This window comes from Pleurodeles waltl, chromosome 6, assembly GCF_031143425.1.
Source record: "Pleurodeles waltl isolate 20211129_DDA chromosome 6, aPleWal1.hap1.20221129, whole genome shotgun sequence".
In the NCBI taxonomy this organism is placed as follows: Eukaryota; Metazoa; Chordata; class Amphibia; order Caudata; family Salamandridae; genus Pleurodeles; species Pleurodeles waltl.
In genome coordinates, this window is record NC_090445.1 from 1,021,802,671 (window position 1) to 1,021,823,795 (window position 21,125).

Consider the following 21,125-nt stretch of genomic DNA (forward strand, 5'->3'; position numbering starts at 1 on the left):
CGGTATGTGGCAGTAAAAGAAAAAAGTCAGCAGGCATAACCCAAACATGTTGTATATACACTTGCATCTACGTGCTAACATTAATAGTGAAAAAGGAAGCCCATCATCCATTGACAATTGTATTTGTGCACCTTGTTACATATTTACACAATTGCATCTACATACCAACAATAATAGTGAATGAAGGAGGCCCATCATCCATTGCCAATTACCAATGTAATACCCAGCAGTGATGGGCCACTGTTTTGGGCTTGAGATATCTCAAATTTCCATTGATCCTGGTACTTGTAGTGCAAGGGTCTAAATGAGACACTAGACACTTACTCATCATGAAGTTTACACATTCGTAGTACAAAATCCATAATCACATGTGTAGTGTATTTCTCATTTCGCATCATTGCTAGAATCATCACATATTACCTGGCACCACATTGAGGTCATCATTCACAGCCAGCACATAGAGCAGGTAGGGGTCTATGTTGGTGAGGATGTCCTTCTCAAGTGTGGTTGGGCTAGCAGAGAGGGCTCTGGCCACTACTGTCCTGCTATTCATCTCCTTCACCCCCTCTTCTCAGCCTGCCACTTCTTCTTTAGCTCTGTGACTGTGCATACGTCCTACAACAGTGCAGTGACTCCTGTGGAGAAATGCTGCAATACGGCAGGCTTCTGTGTGGCACTGCTGCTGTGAAGGGGCAAGACCATGCTGTGTTTTGTAATACCTCACTATGAACTTAAGTATCATGGTTGCTCCATCTCAGTATAATTTTTCTTCTTCTCCATGGGTAGCATGTCTTCAGTTTTTCCAAGCATAGAGCAGGCAAGCGCAGTGTTGGTGAGGAAAGACCAGAATTTTGGATGTGTGCTGCTTTTGTGTGGTTTTTGGTGCAGGGTTGCAAGTGGTATTGATAGTCTGCAGGCATCTGGAATTACTATCACTCCGCCTGAGTGTGGATACTCTGCCCCGAGTACAGACTCTCCGCCCGAGTGTGGAGAATCTGCCTGGCAGCAGACAGAAAAATACTACTCGTAAGTACCTTTTGTGAATTCCCAAAGTAGTAAACTTAGACATTTGGTCTAGGTATAGGCCAAAAGTCTAAGTTGACCTTTTGTGAATCAGGCCCCTTGTCTTTTACATTCATCGCTGGTGTATTGAACCAAATTCACCCACCTTACCCGTGGGTGGGAAAGCACACTTTGTAGTTACACCAAAGTAGTAATTTATGCAAGAGTTGGTGCCCAAAGTGGGACTTGCTTCTTATGGTTACACCGTGAGTAGGTTACATTTATCACACACATCTGAACCATTATTAAGTAATTACAGAGATGTCCTTAGTAATTATGGGTACCTCCAGGGAATACCTAATTCCGTAGATTCATCAACCTATACTCACAACAGGTTATTTCCCATTTTGTGCTTTTCTAATTCTTTGATTACAATTATAAATTGAATCCATTCATCATGGCAACACATATTGTTATAGGGGCCAGGTGCAAGGAAACAGTTTCTCAACACCTCAAAGCTCAAGGTGTCTCTTATTGGGGGGGGGGAGTTACTTTCATAATAGCTGCACATCCAGCATATGTCTCCTGGGTGAATTTCAAACCCATTGATGCTGACTTAGGGCAGTTTCATGAATAGACTTTTGCGGTTTTTGCAACGTACATTGAGCTTCAGATGTGCTGTTGCAACAGAACCTGCAGCTCCCACACAAATACAAACCATTAGCCCACAGACTATCAACCTTTTCATGGGAGAAGTATGATGTAATGGCATTCTGAATTGCTCATAAGACCAACCAGTTAGAAGCAGTGTAACCATACACTATCCTCCAAGATAAACACAGAATTTTGACTATATGTCTTCCTTTTGGGATGGTGCCTCTGGTAGAGGAGTGTAACTCCTGAGGGAGCAGCTTTACATGCATTTACACCAGTAGGCATGGTCCTCCCTGATGTACTTAGATGAGTACAAAATGAGCAAGGAGCTGCCCCAGCTCTGGATTTCGGAATGAAGTTAATAAAAAACTTCTCTACAGATTCCACTATCATTCTTAGCAACATAAAAGAAGAGGTTTCTGTTCTGGTTATATGTCAGAGACTAGAACTACCACAAATAATTGTTGGAGTATATACTTCTCTCCGTAGATATACCTTAGGGATACAATCTGTTAAGCCATACTTAAAATCTAAAAATGACACAAAGGGTTCTGTTCAAGAGAAATCTGGAACTGAATGGAATCAAAAAATAAAAAGATAAAGATAAAAGATTGACTGGATCACCTGCTTCTCTGGAATCCAGCAGGGGAGGTATAGCTTAAGAGACCATTGAAAAATTAAAAATCCTGAATGGTATCAGTATTCCGATAACTGCTCTTCACATTCTTTTAAGGACACTGAAGAGAAAAGAACCGAAAGTTGAAGTTGATCCAAGTACCGAAGAAAAGAGGAGTAGAGTAGGAAAAATGAAGGAGGATGCAAGACTGTCATCAGCGTAAAGAGGGAAGAGAAAGGATTGGACTCTAAATCCCCAGTAAAAAACAAGAAAGTGGCCAGACCTTGTGAAAAACATGTTGATCAAACTATGAGTCCTCCTAGTGAAAACAGGACTTGGCTGAGAGCATTTCTAGACAGTGCAACAGAAGTCCCAACAGTACATCAGACAATTCAGAGTTTTCTGGATGCAAATCCAATTGATGTCTTTAAACAAATCAAAACTCCAGATCAACATTTAAATCCTCCTGATAAGGTTTACAACCTGAAAAAAACAAATTGAAGGGAACATACCACGACTTATCAAAGTAGTCTTCTGGACCCAACTATCTGATGATTATGACCTCATCTTAGCGGAAGAAGACTTGCATCGCTAGCCTTCATTAGTGATGAGAGACAGTCGAAAGGGTAGCCTTCTCTCCCATTAAATCTGAAGATGCAAGGGGAAATCTTAGCCAGCAAATGTGATGTGAGACAGGCTTCAGCCTTATACAGAAAGCAGGTGGGGTGAACACTCTAGTCCACATGTTATTCCTCTACTTAGTGAAACACAACCACAATACACATTGAAACCAGAAGCAAAACAGCAGTATCAAGATAGAATAGTTCCTTGCCTCTCACCCATGAATACACCCCTTTTTCTTCTCGTCTCTAAGCCAGACAGTTCCTATAGAATAGTCTTAGACTATAGAAATCTGAATTTGCACACTTGAACATATGCAGCACAAAATGCACACAGCACAAGGTTAATGATGAGCCAGATGCAGGAAAAAAAGAACAACCCTGGACATTTCCAGTTGGTTTTTCTGTCAAAATATAGTGCCTGAAAGTGAGTATCTAACGTTTTACAGTTTTAACAGAGTGCAGTTTCCATTCTGATGATTGCCTATGGCCTATAAGAAAAGTCAAGGCTTATTGTCAGCATGAATCACGGAGATCAGATCCTGAAGTACTGTCGTACATTGATGATAAGTTACATGTCAATAACTTGAATCTACATCTTACCAGGGTAGAAAGAATAGTGACTATGTTACCATCACATGGTTATTATACTATTTTTTTTTTTAAATCAAAGATCGCATACCTGACAGTGGTCTTCCTTGGTTATGAATTATACAGTGAGGGCAAGTGTTCAGCTCCAGACTTCCTCCAGAAGTGTGCTATCCTGCAGCCTCCCAACACACTGAAGAACTTGCAGTCCCTGTTGGGGTTTTTCAACTTTGGACCTATTTACTTGCTTCATTACCCAGAGAGAGTGAAACCTGTGCATGACCTGATTTCTCCGACATTTTCCTCTGAACAAAGGGTGAATGGACATGCTGGTATTGTACATGCTCTACAAACTGACATGCTTGAGACAAAATATTTACAAAATATTTACAAACTAGGGACAATAAAACCAACCTAGTTATCAGAGTCATACCCAGTCACTATGGTGAGACCCAAGTAGCCTACAATGAAGGACAAACTGCACAATTTCCTTCCATTGAAAAATCCTGACGACTGTACAACAGCTATTCGAAAGGAGCATTCTTTGGCACAGGGAAAACATATTATTATTGTTTCTCTCATGCCAGAGCTAGAGGCGGCCACAAAGACAACCATTCCCAATGCTTGTGCCCTACACCCACAATGGGTAGAGTGGGCCTCTTCTTTGAGTGCAGTGTATGTAAAGTGTCAGTATGATCCCTCTCTTCATACACAAGCTTTTCTCCAATATGAACAATATACTGTTCCGACTCCAAACACTTTACCTGTTGAGCCTTACCAGATCATCTTTTACACAGATGGCTCTGTCTATCCTATTTGAGGACTAAATGCAATGCAAAGTGTAGTGGAGGATGGTAGGTTCATTCCACGGTTCTCCCACACCAAACTCTTAGGTGATAGTACTGCACAACATGCTGAGTTACATCCCCTGCTACTTGAACTACAGAAGACAGAATCATCAGTTCCCACATTCATTGTGTCAGACTCAAGTTTCTGTGTGCAAGGTTACAATGTTGATTGCAACATTGGTGATTGAACAGATTGAAGGGTTCAAAGGGGAAAGCCTACAAAGAAACAGCTTTGTGGAAAGGTAGCTGTCTTATAAGACATGCTTCCAGTAGACCATGTAAGTCACACTTCATTCCATCATCGTAGTGGTATTCATGCTAAAGGGAACTGTGTAGCTGACTAAGTGGCAAAAGCTGCAATTTAGACTGTCCAAGAGAAGTTGTAACAGATCTCTTGACTGACAGCCATAAATTCAACCAAGCACACTGGGGAACCTCCTGAAGGTTTTACACCTGCAGTTTCAACTCAGAAAACATTTTGATAGTTATGATACAGGAGAGTGAGACAGAATAATACATAATAATCTGTAAAGATTAGAATTAATCAAAGTAGCACACGAGGAGTTGACCTGTGCACATGCAGGAAGAAATGCAAACATAGCAATACTATAACAATGCTACTGGTGGCCTAGTTTCTATGAAGAGATTAGGGTCTACATTAGACAATGTCACATATGTCTGCAGAATAAGTCCTCCATGATCAAAAGACCCTCACCAGCTCTCCTCATTATCTTATGTATCCCCTACTGGGTGACTTATTTGTACCATAGTGTCCCCAAACCAGCTAATTGATATAAATATATATTTGTAGCTATTGATTCATGTACTCGATTCCCATGGATTTGGCCACAGAGAAATGAAAAAACTTCAGTAGTCATAAAACATTTGCAGTGCCTAGTGTCAATGGGGGCAGTTCATTTTCTTCATTCAAATAAATGTCCTTCATTTGCTTCTAAGACTTACAGGGATTAAATGCCTGCTTTGGGAGCTTGTCTGCATACCAGTAACCCGTTGAAAGCTGAATAGAATTGTGTAGTAGAAAGGGTCAATGGCATGGTTAAACAATCTTTGACTGCTAGGTTGTTAAGTTTAGATCTTAGTTGTTACCACAATCTGTATGGAGTTCAGAGAGCATTGAGTAACTTGCCTAGATCAGGATGCACTCCATACGAGTTTCTCTTTGGAGTTCCTATGTATGTTTCTGCCCTAGATAATTCTAGGAAGATGGCGAATGAAGATAAATTTGACTTTTAGAATTGTTTGAATGCTTTACAGAGCAATCAAGAAGTTAGAGACAGCTGTCTCACACAAACCACTCTGAAGCCACCTGTGAAGAGAAGGTTATTACTGCTTCCGCTGGGTGGGTTCTCAAAGTTGGGACCTAGTTCGAGAGAAAATCCATGACAAGCAGGTTTTAAACCTTCCTACAGACCACCCATTCCTGTTCTTGGGATAAAAAGCAACATAACTGTTATCCTGCCTCTTCTACTTGGATCAAGAAAAAACAGATAGGTGTTTATGGACCACATTAAAAAACACTATGTGGCCTGTCCTCTTTAGCCAGCTGCCACAGACACCTAGAATGATTCTGAGTAGTGCCTCCCAGCCTCTTCCCGCTCAGAATACCATGACACCCATGAACAAAGCAGTGACATTTTTGGCACAAGTGAACACCCATGGATGATTGAGCTTAGCATTGTGCAGAACATGGAGTGCAACAAACACAGCTGCTGATATGACAGTGGCTACTGTCCAATGTAATTCAATGGTCTACTATGAAATTTCACTTGACGCAAAGTCACTTGACCTAGTACCCTTTCGAGAGTCCTGGAAGACCAATGATGCTGAAAATTACTCTGGATAACCCTTTTACAGTCACTCATTGCCAGAGACTGCTCCACGCTTGTCAGTGGTTTAGTGACAAGTATATGATTCCTCCGTGATCCTATACCTGGCTCGCTTTAGGAACTTTTCTTCTCATTGTGTGATTGGCAACGAGAGTCCCTGTTCTACTGCTACTCAACAGACATTTTGTCCCTGCAAGAACAACTGCATCCCCTGTGGTTCATAACCTACAGCTTCACTCTTCATCACACAGAATCCGATGGGCTTTCTATGTTACAAACATCACATCATATCCTGTTCCAGAGATCATAGCCTGGGAAAAAGTTCCATATCAGATTATAGAATCCACTGAGACAGTGCAATTGCCTTATGTGAGAAAAGTTTCAATGAATGATGTTTTAATGACCGATTCCCTTTCAGAATATGAGGACACTGAGACTGTTAAAAGAACAATGTCTGACTTGCAGGCATGTGCTACTTTGAATAATGAAGACCCATATTTAAATTAGGCAGTGTGCACATTGTGTCATATATAAAACTAACTATCCGAGAGAAATTCACAATTACACATAATGGGAACTGTTGGTAATTGGTTTATTAGTCAAGGTCTCAGTAAATTAATCATTGCTCAACCCTTGGTAGCTTGGCCGACGTGTAGTTAGACTTAAGTCGGGAGACAGGTGTGTAAAGCATTTAATATCAACAAAACAGTAAATAGGAAAGACACAACACACAATAAAAATCTAACACTAATTTATAGGAATGGAAAATATTTTCATCTTTAAAATGACACCCACCTGACAAAAATCCAATGTAGGGAATCGGAGAGATGAATTTTTAAAGTAAACATCAAAAAATGTGCTTTCTAGTACTTAACCCCTTCTGTGCCTTGGACGAGATGATCTCGTCCAAGGCTACAGTTCCCCTGTGCCTTGGATGAGATCATCTCGTCCTAGGCACAGGGGAACTTGGGGGCGCGCTAGCGCCCCCCCCGTGCACCCCCCTTTCCCCCCCAAGTCGGGATGGAAGGGGAAGACCTTCCCCTTCCACCCCCGACCCCCCCCACCCCCCCCTGTGACGTCAGCGCGCGAGCGCGCGCTGATTTGTTACAGGGGCCTCCCTAGGCGATTGAAAAAGAAATGCAAAAGCATTTCTTTTTCAATCACTTGGGAGGTCCGGAGGGGCTTCAAAGGGAAGGAAAAGTATTTCCTTCCCTTTGAAGTCCCTCCGAGGGTTTCAAAAGCCGGATTGCTTGCAATCCGGCTTTTGAAACCCCACTAGACACCAGGGATTTTTTTTATTTTTATTGAAACACACAAAGGGAGCGACCCCTTGGGCAAGGGTCGCTCCCAGGGGGGGCATTTTTTTGAGAAGGCCTTTTCTGCCCCCAGGGGGGGCAGAAACCTCTAGGCACCAGGGACCATTTTTTTTTTCATTTTTTTTTTTATGTTTCATTTCTTTTTTTTTTGGTGGGGAGCGACCCCTTAGGCAAGGGTCGCTCCCCTTGGGGGAAAATTATATTTTGGCCATTTCTGCCCCCCTTGGGGGCAGATTGGCCTATTTTGATGAGGCCAATCTGCCCCCAAGGGGGGTAGAAACCACTAGACACCAGGGAATTTTTTCTTTGCATGAATTTCACGCAAAGGGAGCGACCCCTTAGGCAAGGGTCGCTCCCTGGGGGGGAGGGCAATTTATTTTAGGCCATTTCTGCCCCCCCTGGGGGCAGATCGGCCTATTATTAGGCCGATCTGCCCCCAGGGGGGGCAGAAACCTCTAGGCGCCAGGGCAAATTTTTTTTTTGTGTTTTTTTTTTTTGTTGTTTCTTTTTTTAGAGATGGGGAGCGACCCATCAGGCAAGGGTCGCTCCCCTGGAGGGCAAATTGTATTTAGACCATTTCTGCCCCCCTGGGGGCAGATTGGCCGATTTTAGGTCAATCTGCCCCCAAGGGGGCAGAAACCACTAGGCACCGGGGATTTGTTTTGTGGCGCCAATGTCACGCAGGGGGAGCGACCCCGTAGGCAAGGGTCGCTCCCGGGTGGGGTGGGGGTTGGGGGGGGCAAATTTATTTTAGGCCATTTCTGCCCCCCCGGGGGCAGATCGGCCTAATATTAGGCTGATCTGCCCCCGGGGGGGGGGGCAGAAACCTCTAGGCGCCAGGGCAATTTTTTTTTTTTTTTTTGTTTGTTTTTTTAGAGATGGGGAGCGACCCATCAGGCGAGGGTCGCTCCCCTTGGGGGGCAAATTGTATTTAGGCCATTTCTGCCCCCCTGGGGGCAGATTGGCCGATTTTAGGTCAATCTGCCCCCAAGGGGGCAGAAACCACTAGGCACCGGGGATTTGTTTTTTGGCGCCAATGTCACGCAGGGGGAGCGACCTCGTAGGCAAGGGTCGCTCCGGGGGGGGTGGGGGCCGGGGGGGGGACAAATTTATTTTAGGCCATTTCTGCCCCCCCTGGGGGCAGATCGGCCTATTACTAGGCCGAACTGCCCCCAGGGGGGGGCAGAACCCTCAGGGCAAATTTTTTTGTTGTGTTTTTTTTTTTTTTTTCGAGATGGGGAGCGACCCATCAGGCAAGGGTCGCTCCCCTGGGGGGCAAATTGTATTGAGGCCATTTCTGCCCCCCTTGGGTGCAGATTGGCAGATTTTAGGTCAATCTGCCCCCAAGGGGGCAGAAACCACTAGGCACCGGGGATTTGTTTTTTGGCGCCAATGTCACGCAGGGGGAGCGACCCCGTAGGCAAGGGTCGCTCCCGGGGGGGTGGGGAAATTTATTTTAGGCCATTTCTGCCCCCCCTGAGGGCAGATCGGCCTATTATTAGGCCGAACTGCCCCCAGGGGGGGGCAGAACCCTCAGGGCACCAGGGCAAATTTTTTTGTTGTGTTTTTTTTTTTGTTTGTTTGTTTTTTTCGAGATGGGGAGCGACCCATCAGGCAAGGGTCGCTCCCCTGGGGGGCAAATTGTATTTAGGCCATTTCTGCCCCCCTTGGGTGCAGATTGGCCGATTTTAGGTCAATCTGCCCCCAAGGGGGCAGAAACCACTAGGCACCGGGGATTTGTTTTTTGGCACCAATGTCACGCAGGGGGAGCGACCCCGTAGGCAAGGGTCGCTCCTGGGGCGGGGTGGGGGCCGGGGGGGGGACACATTTATTTTAGGCCATTTCTGCCCCCAGTGGGGGCAGATCGGCCTATTACTAGGCCGAACTGCCCCCAGGGGGGGCAGAACCCTCAGGGCAAATTTTTTTGTTGTGTTTTTTTTTTTTTTTTTTTTTTTTTTTCGAGATGGGGAGCGACCCATCAGGCAAGGGTCGCTCCCCTGGGGGGCAAATTGTATTGAGGCCATTTCTGCCCCCCTTGGGTGCAGATTGGCAGATTTTAGGTCAATCTGCCCCCAAGGGGGCAGAAACCACTAGGCACCGGGGATTTGTTTTTTGGCGCCAGTGTCATGCAGGGGGAGCGACCCCGTAGGCAAGGGTCGCTCCCGGGGGGGGTGGGGGTTGGGGGGGAATTTATTTTAGGCCATTTCTGTCCCCCCTGGGGGCAGATCGGCCTATTATTAGGCCGAACTGCCCCCAGGGGGGGGCAGAACCCTCAGGGCACCAGGGCAAACTTTTTTGTTGTGTTTTTTTTTTGTTTGTTTGTTTTTTTCGAGATGGGGAGCGACCCATCAGGCAAGGGTCGCTCCCCTGGGGGGCAAATTGTATTGAGGCCATTTCTGCCCCCCTTGGGTGCAGATTGGCAGATTTTAGGTCAATCTGCCCCCAAGGGGGCAGAAACCACTAGGCACCGGGGATTTGTTTTTTGGCGCCAATGTCACGCAGAGGGAGCGACCCCGTAGGCAAGGGTCGCTCCCAGGGGGGTGGGGGCGGGGGGGGCAAATTTATTTTAGGCCATTTCTGCCCCCCCTGGGGGCAGATCGCCCTATTATTAGGCCGAACTGCCTCCAGGGGGGCAGAACCCTCTAGGCACCAGGGAATTTTTTTTTGTTGTGTTGTTTTTTTTTTGTTTTGTTTTTTCGAGATGGGGAGCGACCCATCAGGCAAGGGTCGCTCCCCTGGGGGGCAAATTGTATTTAGGCCATTTCTGCCCCCCTTGGGGGCAGATTGGCAGATTTTAGGTCAATCTGCCCCCAAGGGGGCAGAAACCACTAGGCACCTGGGATTTGATTTTTGGCGCCAATGTCACGCAGGGGGAGCGACCCCGTAGGCAAGGGTCGCTCCCGGGGTGGGGGTGGGGGGGGCAAATTTATTTTAGGCCATTTCTGCCCCCCCTGGGGGCAGATCGGCCTATTATTAGGCCGAACTGCCTCCAGGGGGGCAGAACCCTCTAGGCACCAGGGAATTTTTTTTTGTTGTGTTTTTTTTTTTTTTTTTTTTTTTTTTTTTTCGAGATGGGGAGCGACCCATCAGGCAAGGGTCGCTCCCCTGGGGGGCAAATTGTATTTAGGCCATTTCTGCCCCCCTTGGGGGCAGATTGTCCGATTTTAGGTCAATCTGCCCCCAAGGGAGCAGAAACCACTAGGCACCGGGGATTTGTTTTTTGGCGCCAATGTCACGCAGGGGGAGCGACCCCGTAGGCAAGGGTCGCTCCCGGGGGGGGTGGGGGCTGGAAGGGGCAAATTTATTTTAGGCCATTTCCTATTATTAGGCCGAACTGCCCCCAGGGGGGGGCAGAACCCTCAGGGCACCAGGGCAAATTTTTTTGTTGTGTTTTTTTTTTTTGTTTGTTTGTTTTTTTCAATATGGGGAGCGACCCATCAGGCAAGGGTCGCTCCCCTGGGGGGCAAATTGTATTTAGGCCATTTCTGCCCCCCTTGGGGGCAGATTGGCAGATTTTAGCTCAATCTGCCCCCAAGGGGGCAGAAACCACTAGGCACCTGGGATTTGATTTTTGGTGCCAATGTCACGCAGGGGGAGCGACCCCGTAGGCAAGGGTCGCTCCCGGGGGGGGCAATTTTATTTTAGGCCATTTCTGCCCCCCCTGGGGGCAGATCGGCCTATTATTAGGCCGAACTGCCCCCGGGGGGGCAGAACCCTCTAGGCACCAGGGCAAATTTTTTTGTTGTGTTTTTATTTTTGTTTGTTTGTTTTTTTCGAGATGGGGAGCGACCCATCAGGCAAGGGTCGCTCCCCTGGGGGGTAAATTGTATTTAGGCCATTTCTGCCCCCCTTGGGGGCAGATTTGCCGATTTTAGGTCAAACCACTAGGCACCGGGGATTTGTTTTTTGGCGCCAATGTCACGCAGGGGGAGCGACCCCGTAGGCAAGGGTCGCTCCCGGGGGGGGTGGGGGCTGGGGGGGGGGCAGATTTATTTTAGGGCATTACTGCCCCCCCCCTTCCCGGGGCCGGCTGAGCTAGAGGCCAAACTCCACAGGTAGGCACTTTGCAAAAAACACCTCTGTTTTCTGTGAAAAAATATGTTCTGTCCACGTTGTGTTTTGGGCCATTTCCTTTCGTGGGCGCTAGGCCTACCCACAGAAGTGAGGTACCATTTTTATTGAGAGACTTAGGGGAACGCTGGGTGGAAGGAAATTTGTAGCTCCTCTCAGATTCCAGAACTTTCTGCCACAGAAATGTGAGGAACATGTGTTTTTTTAGCCACATTTTGAGGTTTGCAAAGGATTCTGGGTAACAGAACCTGGTCCGAGCCCCGCAAGTCACCCCATCTTGGATTCCCCTAGGTCTCTAGTTTTCAGAAATGCACAGGTTTGGTAGGTTTCCCTAGGTGCCGGGTGAGCTACAGGCCAAAATCCACAGGTAGGCACTGTTTTCTTTCAAAAAATGGGATGTGTCCACGTTGCGTTTTGGGGCGTTTCCTGTTGAGGGCGCAAGGCCTACCCATGCAAGTGAGGTATCATTTTTATCGGGAGACTTGGGGGAACGCTGGGTGGAAGGAAATTTGTAGCTCCTCTCAGATTCCAGAACTTTCTGCCACAGAAATGTGAGGAACATGTGTTTTTTTAGCCAAATTTTGAGGTTTGCAAAGGATTCTGGGTAACAGAACCTGGTCCGAGCCCCGCAAGTCACCCCTCCTTGGATTCCCCTAGGTCTCTAGTTTTCAGAAATGCACAGGTTTGGTAGGTTTCCCTAGGTGCCGGCTGAGCTAGAGGCCAAAATCTACAGGTAGGCACTTCGCAAAAAACACCTCTGTTTTTTTCCAAAATTTAGGATGTGTCCACGTTGCGCTTTGGGGTGTTTCCTGTTGTCAGCGCTAGGCCTACCCACGCAAGAGAGGTATTATTTTTATCGGGAGACTTGGGGGAACGCTGGGTGGAAGGAAATTTGTAGCTCCTCTCAGATTCCAGAACTTTCTGCCACAGAAATGTGAGGGACATGTGTTTTTTTAGCCAAATTTTGAGGTTTGCAAAGGATTCTGGGTAAAAGAACCTGGTCCGAGCCCCGCAAGTCAGCCCTCCTTGGATTCCCCTAGGTCTCTAGTTTACAGAAATGTACAGGTTTGGTAGGTTTCCCTAGGTGCCGGCTGAGCTAGAGGCCAAAATCTACAGGTAGGCACTTCGCAAAAAAACCCTCTGTTTTTTTCCAAAATTTAGGATGTGTCCACGTTGCGCTTTGGGGTGTTTCCTGTCGCCGGCGCTAGGCCTACCCACGCAAGTGAGGTATCATTTTTATCGGGAGACTTGGGGGAACGCTGGGTGGAAGGAAATTTGTAGCTCCTCTCAGATTCCAGAACTTTCTGCCACAGAAATGTGAGGGACATGTGTTTTTTTAGCCAAATTTTGAGGTTTGCAAAGGATTCTGGGTAACAGAACCTGGTCCGAGCCCCGCAAGTCAGCCCTCCTTGGATTCCCCTAGGTCTCTAGTTTTCAGAAATGCACAGGTTTGGTAGGTTTCCCTAGGTGCCGGCTGAGCTAGAGGCCAAAATCTACAGGTAGGCACTTCGCAAAAAACACCTCTCTTTTTTCCCAAAATTTAGGATCTGTCCACGTTGCGCTTTGGGGTGTTTCCTGTCGCCGGCGCTAGGCCTACCCACGCAAGTGAGGTATCATTTTTATTGGGAGACTTGGGGGAACGCTGGGTGGAAGGAAATTTGTAGCTCCTCTCAGATTCCAGAACTTTCTGCCACAGAAATGTGAGGGACATGTGTTTTTTTAGCCAAATTTTGAGGTTTGCAAAGGATTCTGGGTAAAAGAACCTGGTCCGAGCCCCGCAAGTCAGCCCTCCTTGGATTCCCCTAGGTCTCTAGTTTACAGAAATGTACAGGTTTGGTAGGTTTCCCTAGGTGCCGGCTGAGCTAGAGGCCAAAATCTACAGGTAGGCACTTCGCAAAAAAACCCTCTGTTTTTTTCCAAAATTTAGGATGTGTCCACGTTGCGCTTTGGGGTGTTTCCTGTCGCCGGCGCTAGGCCTACCCACGCAAGTGAGGTATCATTTTTATCGGGAGACTTGGGGGAACGCTGGGTGGAAGGAAATTTGTAGCTCCTCTCAGATTCCAGAACTTTCTGCCACAGAAATGTGAGGGACATGTGTTTTTTTAGCCAAATTTTGAGGTTTGCAAAGGATTCTGGGTAACAGAACCTGGTCCGAGCCCCGCAAGTCAGCCCTCCTTGGATTCCCCTAGGTCTCTAGTTTTCAGAAATGCACAGGTTTGGTAGGTTTCCCTAGGTGCCGGCTGAGCTAGAGGCCAAAATCTACAGGTAGGCACTTCGCAAAAAACACCTCTCTTTTTTCCCAAAATTTAGGATCTGTCCACGTTGCGCTTTGGGGTGTTTCCTGTCGCCGGCGCTATGCCTACCCACGCAAGTGAGGTATCATTTTTATCGGAAGACTTGGGGGAACGCTGGGTGGAAGGAAATTTGTAGCTCCTCTCAGATTCCAGAACTTTCTGCCACAGAAATGTGAGGGACATGTGTTTTTTTAGCCAAATTTTGAGGTTTGCAAAGGATTCTGGGTAAAAGAACCTGGTCCGAGCCCCGCAAGTCAGCCCTCCTTGGATTCCCCTAGGTCTCTAGTTTACAGAAATGTACAGGTTTGGTAGGTTTCCCTAGGTGCCGGCTGAGCTAGAGGCCACAATCTACAGGTAGGCACTTCGCAAAAAAACCCTCTGTTTTTTTCCAAAATTTAGGATGTGTCCACGTTGCGCTTTGGGGTGTTTCCTGTCGCCGGCGCTAGGCCTACCCACGCAAGTGAGGTATCATTTTTATCGGGAGACTTGGGGGAACGCTGGGTGGAAGGAAATTTGTAGCTCCTCTCAGATTCCAGAACTTTCTGCCACAGAAATGTGAGGGACATGTGTTTTTTTAGCCAAATTTTGAGGTTTGCAAAGGATTCTGGGTAACAGAACCTGGCCCGAGCCCCGCAAGTCAGCCCTCCTTGGATTCCCCTAGGTCTCTAGTTTTCAGAAATGCACAGGTTTGGTAGGTTTCCCTAGGTGCCGGCTGAGCTAGAGGCCAAAATCTACAGGTAGGCACTTCGCAAAAAACACCTCTTTTTTTTTCCAAAATTTAGGATGTGTCCACGTTGCGCTTTGGGGTGTTTCCTGTCGCCGGCGCTAGGCCTACCCACGCAAGTGAGGTATCATTTTTATCGGGAGACTTGGGGGAACGCTGGGTGGAAGGAAATTTGTAGCTCCTCTCAGATTCCAGAACTTTCTGCCACAGGAATGTGAGGGACATGTGTTTTTTTAGCCAAATTTTGAGGTTTGCAAAGGATTCTGGGTAACAGAACCTGGTCCGAGCCCCGCAAGTCAGCCCTCCTTGGATTCCCCTAGGTCTCTAGTTTTCAGAAATGCACAGGTTTGGTAGGTTTCCCTAGGTGCCGGCTGAGCTAGAGGCCAAAATCTACAGGTAGGCACTTTGCAAAAAACACCTCTCTTTTTTCCCAAAATTTAGGATCTGTCCACGTTGCGCTTTGGGGTGTTTCCTGTCGCCGGCGCTGGGCCTACCCACGCAAGTGAGGTATCATTTTTATCGGGAGACTTGGGGGAACGCTGGGTGGAAGGAAATTTGTAGCTCCTATCAGATTCTAGAACTTTCTGCCACAGAAATGTGAGGAACATGTGTTTTTTTAGCCAAATTTTGAGGTTTGCAAAGGATTCTGGGTAACAGAACCTGGTCCGAGCCCCGCAAGTCAGCCCTCCTTGGATTCCCCTAGGTCTCTAGTTTTAAGAAATGCACAGGTTTGGTAGGTTTCCCTAGGTGCCGGCTGAGCTAGAGGCCAAAATCTACAGGTAGGCACTTCGCAAAAAACCCCTCTGTTTCTTTCCAAAATTTAGGATGTGTCCACGTTGCGCTTTGGGGTGTTTCCTGTCGCCGGCGCTAGGCCTACCCACGCAAGTGAGGTATCATTTTTATCGGGAGACTTGGGGGAACGCTGGGTGGAAGGAAATTTGTAGCTCCTCTCAGATTCCAGAACTTTCTGCCACAGAAATGTGAGGGATATGTGTTTTTTTAGCCAAATTTTGAGGTTTGCAAAGGATTCTGGGTAACAGAACCTGGTCCGAGCCCCGCAAGTCAGCCCTCCTTGGATTCCCCTAGGTCTCTAGTTTTCAGAAATGCACAGGTTTGGTAGGTTTCCCTAGGTGCCGGCTGAGCTAGAGGCCAAAATCTACAGGTAGGCACTTCGCAAAAAACACCTCTCTTTTTTCCCAAAATTTAGGATCTGTCCACGTTGCGCTTTGGGGTGTTTCCTGTCGCCGGCGCTAGGCCTACCCACGCAAGTGAGGTATCATTTTTATCGGGAGACTTGGGGGAACGCTGGGTGGAAGGAAATTTGTAACTACTCTCAGATTCCAGAACTTTCTGCCACAGAAATGTGAGGAACATGTTTTTTTTAGCCAAATTTTGAGGTTTGCAAAGGATTCTGGGTAACAGAACCTGGTCCGAGCCCCGCAAGTCACCCCTCCTTGGATTCCCCTAGGTCTCTAGTCTTCAGAAATGCACAGGTTTGGTAGGTTTCCCTAGGTGCCGGCTGAGCTAGAGGCCAAAATCTACAGGTAGGCACTTCGCAAAAAACACCTCTGTTTTTTTCCAAAATTTAGGATGTGTCCACGTTGCGCTTTGGGGTGTTTCCTGTCGCCGGCGCTAGGCCTACCCACGCAAGTGAGGTATCATTTTTATCAGGAGACTTGGGGGAACGCTGGGTGGAAGGAAATTTGTAGCTCCTCTCAGATTCCAGAACTTTCTGCCACAGAAATGTGAGGAACATGTGTTTTTTTAGCCAAATTTTGAGGTTTGCAAAGGATTATGGGTAACAGAACCTGGTCCGAGCCCCGCAAGTCACCCCTCCTTGGATTCCCCTAGGTCTCTAGTTTTCAGAAATGCACAGGTTTGGTACGTTTCCCTAGGTGCCGGCTGAGCTAGAGGCCAAAATCTACAGGTAGGCACTTCGCAAAAAACACCTCTGTTTTTTTCCAAAATTTAGGATGTGCCCACGTTGCGCTTTGGGGTGTTTCCTGTTGCCAGCGCTAGGCCTACCCACGCAAGTGAGGTATCATTTTTATCGGGAGACTTGGGGGAACGCTGGGTGGAAGGAAATTTGTAGCTCCTCTCAGATTCCAGAACTTTCTGCCACAAAAATGTGAGGGACATGTGTTTTTTTTAGCCAAATTTTGAGGTTTGCAAAGGATTCTGGGTAACAGAACCTGGTCCGAGCCCCGCAAGTCACCCCTCCTTGGATTCCCCTAGGTCTCTAGTTTTCAGAAATGCACAGGTTTGGTAGGTTTCCCTAGGTGCCGGCTGAGCTAGAGGCCAAAATCTACAGGTAGGCACTTCGCAAAAAACACCTCTGTTTTTTTCCAAAATTTAGGATGTGTCCACGTTGCGCTTTGTGGTGTTTCCTGTCGCCAGCGCTAGGCCTACCCACGCAAGTGAGGTATCATTTTTATCGGGAGACTTGGGGGAACGCTGGGTGGAAGGAAATTTGTAGCTCCTCTCAGATTCCAGAACTTTCTGCCACAAAAATGTGAGGGACATGTTTTTTTTTAGCCAAATTTTGAGGTTTGCAAAGGATTCTGGGTAACAGAACCTGGTCCGAGCCCCGCAAGTCAGCCCTCCTTGGATTCCCCTAGGTCTCTAGTTTTCAGAAATGCACAGGTTTGGTAGGTTTCCCTAGGTGCCGGCTGAGCTAGAGGCCAAAATCTACAGGTAGGCACTTCGCAAAAAACACCTCTGTTTTTTCCCAAAATTTAGGATGTGTCCACGTTGCGCTTTGGGGTGTTTCCTGTCGCCGGCGCTAGGCCTACCCACGCAAGTGAGGTATCATTTTTATCGGGAGACTTGGGGGAACGCTGGGTGGAAGGAAATTTGTAGCTCCTCTCAGATTCCAGAACTTTCTGCCACAGAAATGTGAGGGACATGTGTTTTTTTAGCCAAATTTTGAGGTTTACAAAGGATTCTGGGTAACAGAACCTGGTCCGGCCCCGCAAGTCAGCCCTCCTTGGATTCCCCTAGATCTCTAGTTTACAGAAATGTACAGGTTTGGTAGGTTTCCCTAGGTGCCGGCTGAGCTAGAGGCCAAAATCTACAGGTAGGCACTTCGCAAAAAACCCCTCTGTTTTTTTCCAAAATTTAGGATGTGTCCACGTTGCGCTTTGGGGTGTTTCCTGTCGCCGGCGCTAGGCCTACCCACGCAAGTGAGGTATCATTTTTATCGGGAGACTTGGGGGAACGCTGGGTGGAAGGAAATTTGTAGCTCCTCTCAGATTCCAGAACTTTCTGCCACAGAAATGTGAGGGACATGTGTTTTTTTAGCCAAATTTTGAGGTTTGCAAAGGATTCTGGGTAACAGAACCTGGTCCGAGCCCCGCAAGTCAGCCCTCCTTGGATTCCCCTAGGTCTCTAGTTTTCAGAAATGGTTTGGTAGGTTTCCCTAGGTGCCGGCTGAGCTAGAGGCCAAAATCTACAGGTAGGCACTTCGCAAAAAACACCTCTGTTTTTTTCCAAAATTTAGGATGTGTCCACGTTGCGCTTTGGGGTGTTTCCTGTCGCCGGCGCTAGGCCTACCCACGCAAGTGAGGTATCATTTTTATCGGGAGACTTGGGGGAACACTGGGTGGAAGGAAATTTGTAGCTCCTCTCAGATTCCAGAACTTTCTGCCACAGAAATGTGAGGGACATGTGTTTTTTTAGCCAAATTTTGAGGTTTGCAAAGGATTCTGGGTAACAGAACCTGGTCCGAGCCCCGCAAGTCAGCCCTCCTTGGATTCCCCTAGGTCTCTAGTTTTCAGAAATGCACAGGTTTGGTAGGTTTCCCTAGGTGCCGGCTGAGCTAGAGGCCAAAATCTACAGGTAGGCACTTCGCAAAAAACACCTCTCTTTTTTCCCAAAATTTAGGATCTGTCCACGTTGCGCTTTGGGGTGTTTCCTGTCGCCGGCGCTAGGCCTACCCACGCAAGTGAGGTATCATTTTTATCGGGAGACTTGGGGGAACGCTGGGTGGAAGGAAATTTGTAGCTCCTCTCAGATTCCAGAACTTTCTGCCACAGGAATGTGAGGAACATGTGTTTTTTTAGCCAAATTTTGAGGTTTGCAAAGGATTCTGGGTAACAGAACCTGGTCCGAGCCCCGCAAGTCAGCCCTCCTTGGATTCCCCTAGGTCTCTAATTTTAAGAAATGCACAGGTTTGGTAGGTTTCCCTAGGTGCCGGCTGAGCTAGAGGCCAAAATCTACAGGTAGGCACTTCGCAAAAAACACCTCTGTTTTTTTCCAAAATTTAGGATGTGTCCACGTTGCGCTTTGGGGTGTTTCCTGTTGCCGGCGCTAGGCCTACCCACGCAAGTGAGGTATCATTTTTATCGGGAGACTTGGGGGAACGCTGGGTGGAAGGAAATTTGTAGCTCCTCTCAGATTCCAGAACTTTCTGCCACAGAAATGTGAGGAACATGTGTTTTTTTAGCCAAATGTTGAGGTTTGCATAGGATTCTGGGTAACAGAACCTGGTCCGAGCCCCGCAAGTCACCCCTCCTTGGATTCCCCTAGGTCTCTAGTTTTCAGAAATGCACAGGTTTGGTAGGTTTCCCTAGGTGCCGGCTGAGCTAGAGGCCAAAATCTACAGGTAGGCACTTCGCAAAAAACACCTCTCTTTTTTCCCAAAATTTAGGATCTGTCCACGTTGCGCTTTGGGGTGTTTCCTGTCGCCGGCGCTAGGCCTACCCACGCAAGTGAGGTATCATTTTTATCGGGAGACTTGGGGGAACGCTGGGTGGAAGGAAATTTGTAGCTACTCTCAGATTCCAGAACTTTCTGCCACAGAAATGTGAGGAACATGTGTTTTTTTAGCCAAATTTTGAGGTTTGCAAAGGATTCTGGGTAACAGAACCTGGTCCGAGCCCCGCAAGTCACCCCTCCTTGGATTCCCCTAGGTCTCTAGTTTTCAGAAATGCACAGGTTTGGTAGGTTTCCCTAGGTGCCGGCTGAGCTAGAGGCCAAAATCTACAGGTAGGCACTTCGCAAAAACCACCTCTGTTTTTTTCCAAAATTTAGGATGTGTCCACGTTGCGCTTTGGGGTGTTTCCTGTCGCCGGCGCTAGGCCTACCCATGCAAGTGAGGTATCATTTTTATCGGGAGACTTGGGGGAACGCTGGGTGGAAGGAAATTTGTAGCTCCTCTCAGATTCCAGAACTTTCTGCCACAGAAATGTGAGGAACATGTGTTTTTTTAGCCAAATTTTGAGGTTTGCAAAGGATTCTGGGTAACAGAACCTGGTCCGAGCCCCGCAAGTCACCCCTCCTTGGATTCCCCTAGGTCTCTAGTTTTCAGAAATGCACAGGTTTGGTAGGTTTCCCTAGGTGCCGGCTGAGCTAGAGGCCAAAATCTACAGGTAGGCACTTCGCAAAAAACACCTCTGTTTTTTTCCAAAATTTAGGATGTGTCCACGTTGCGCTTTGGGGTGTTTCCTGTCGCCGGCGCTAGGCCTACCCACGCAAGTGAGGTATCATTTTTATCGGGAGACTTGGGGGAACGCTGGGTGGAAGGAAATTTGTAGCTCCTCTCAGATTCCAGAACTTTCTGCCACAGAAATGTGAGGAACATGTGTTTTTTTTGTCAAATTTTGAGGTTTGCAAAGGATTCTGGGTAACAGAACCTGGTCCGAGCCCCGCAAGTCACCCCTCCTTGGATTCCCCTAGGTCTCTAGTTTTCAGAAATGCACAGGTTTGGTAGGTTTCCCTAGGTGCCGGCTGAGCTAGAGGCCAAAATCTACAGGTAGGCACTTCGCAAAAAACACCTCTGTTTTTTTCCAAAATTTAGGATGTGTCCACGTTGCGCTTTGGGGTGTTTCCTGTCGCCGGCGCTAGGCCTACCCACGCAAGTGAGGTATCATTTTTATCGGGAGACTTGGGGGAACGCTGGGTGGAAGGAAATTTGTAGCTCCTCTCAGATTCCAGAACTTTCTGCCACAGAAATGTGAGGAACATGTGTTTTTTTAGCCAAATTTTGAGGTTTGCAAAGGATTCTGGGTAACAGAACCTGGTCCGAGCCCCGCAAGTCACCCCTCCTTGGATTCCCCTAGGTCTCTAGTTTTCAGAAATGCACAGGTTTGGTAGGTTTCCGTAGGTGCCGGCTGAGTTAGAGGCCAAAATCTACAGGTAGGCACTTCGCAAAAAACACCTCAGTTTTTTTCCAAAATTTAGGATGTGTCCACGTTGCGCTTTGGGGTGTTTCCTGTCGCCGGCGCTAGGCCTACCCACGCAAGTGAGGTATCATTTTTATTGGGAGACTTGGGGGAACATAGATTAGCAAAACAAGTGCTATTGCCCCTTGTCTTTCTCTACATTTTTTCCTTCCAAATATAGGAGAGTGTGTAAAAAAGACATCTATTTGAGAAATTCCCTATAATTCACATGCTTGTATGGTCACCCCGGAATTCAGAGATGTGCAAATAACCACTGCTCCTCAGCACCTTATCTTGTGCCCTTTTTGGAAATGCAAAGGTTTTCTTGATAGCAATTTTTTACTCTTTATATTTCAGCAAATGAATTGCTGTATACCCGGTATA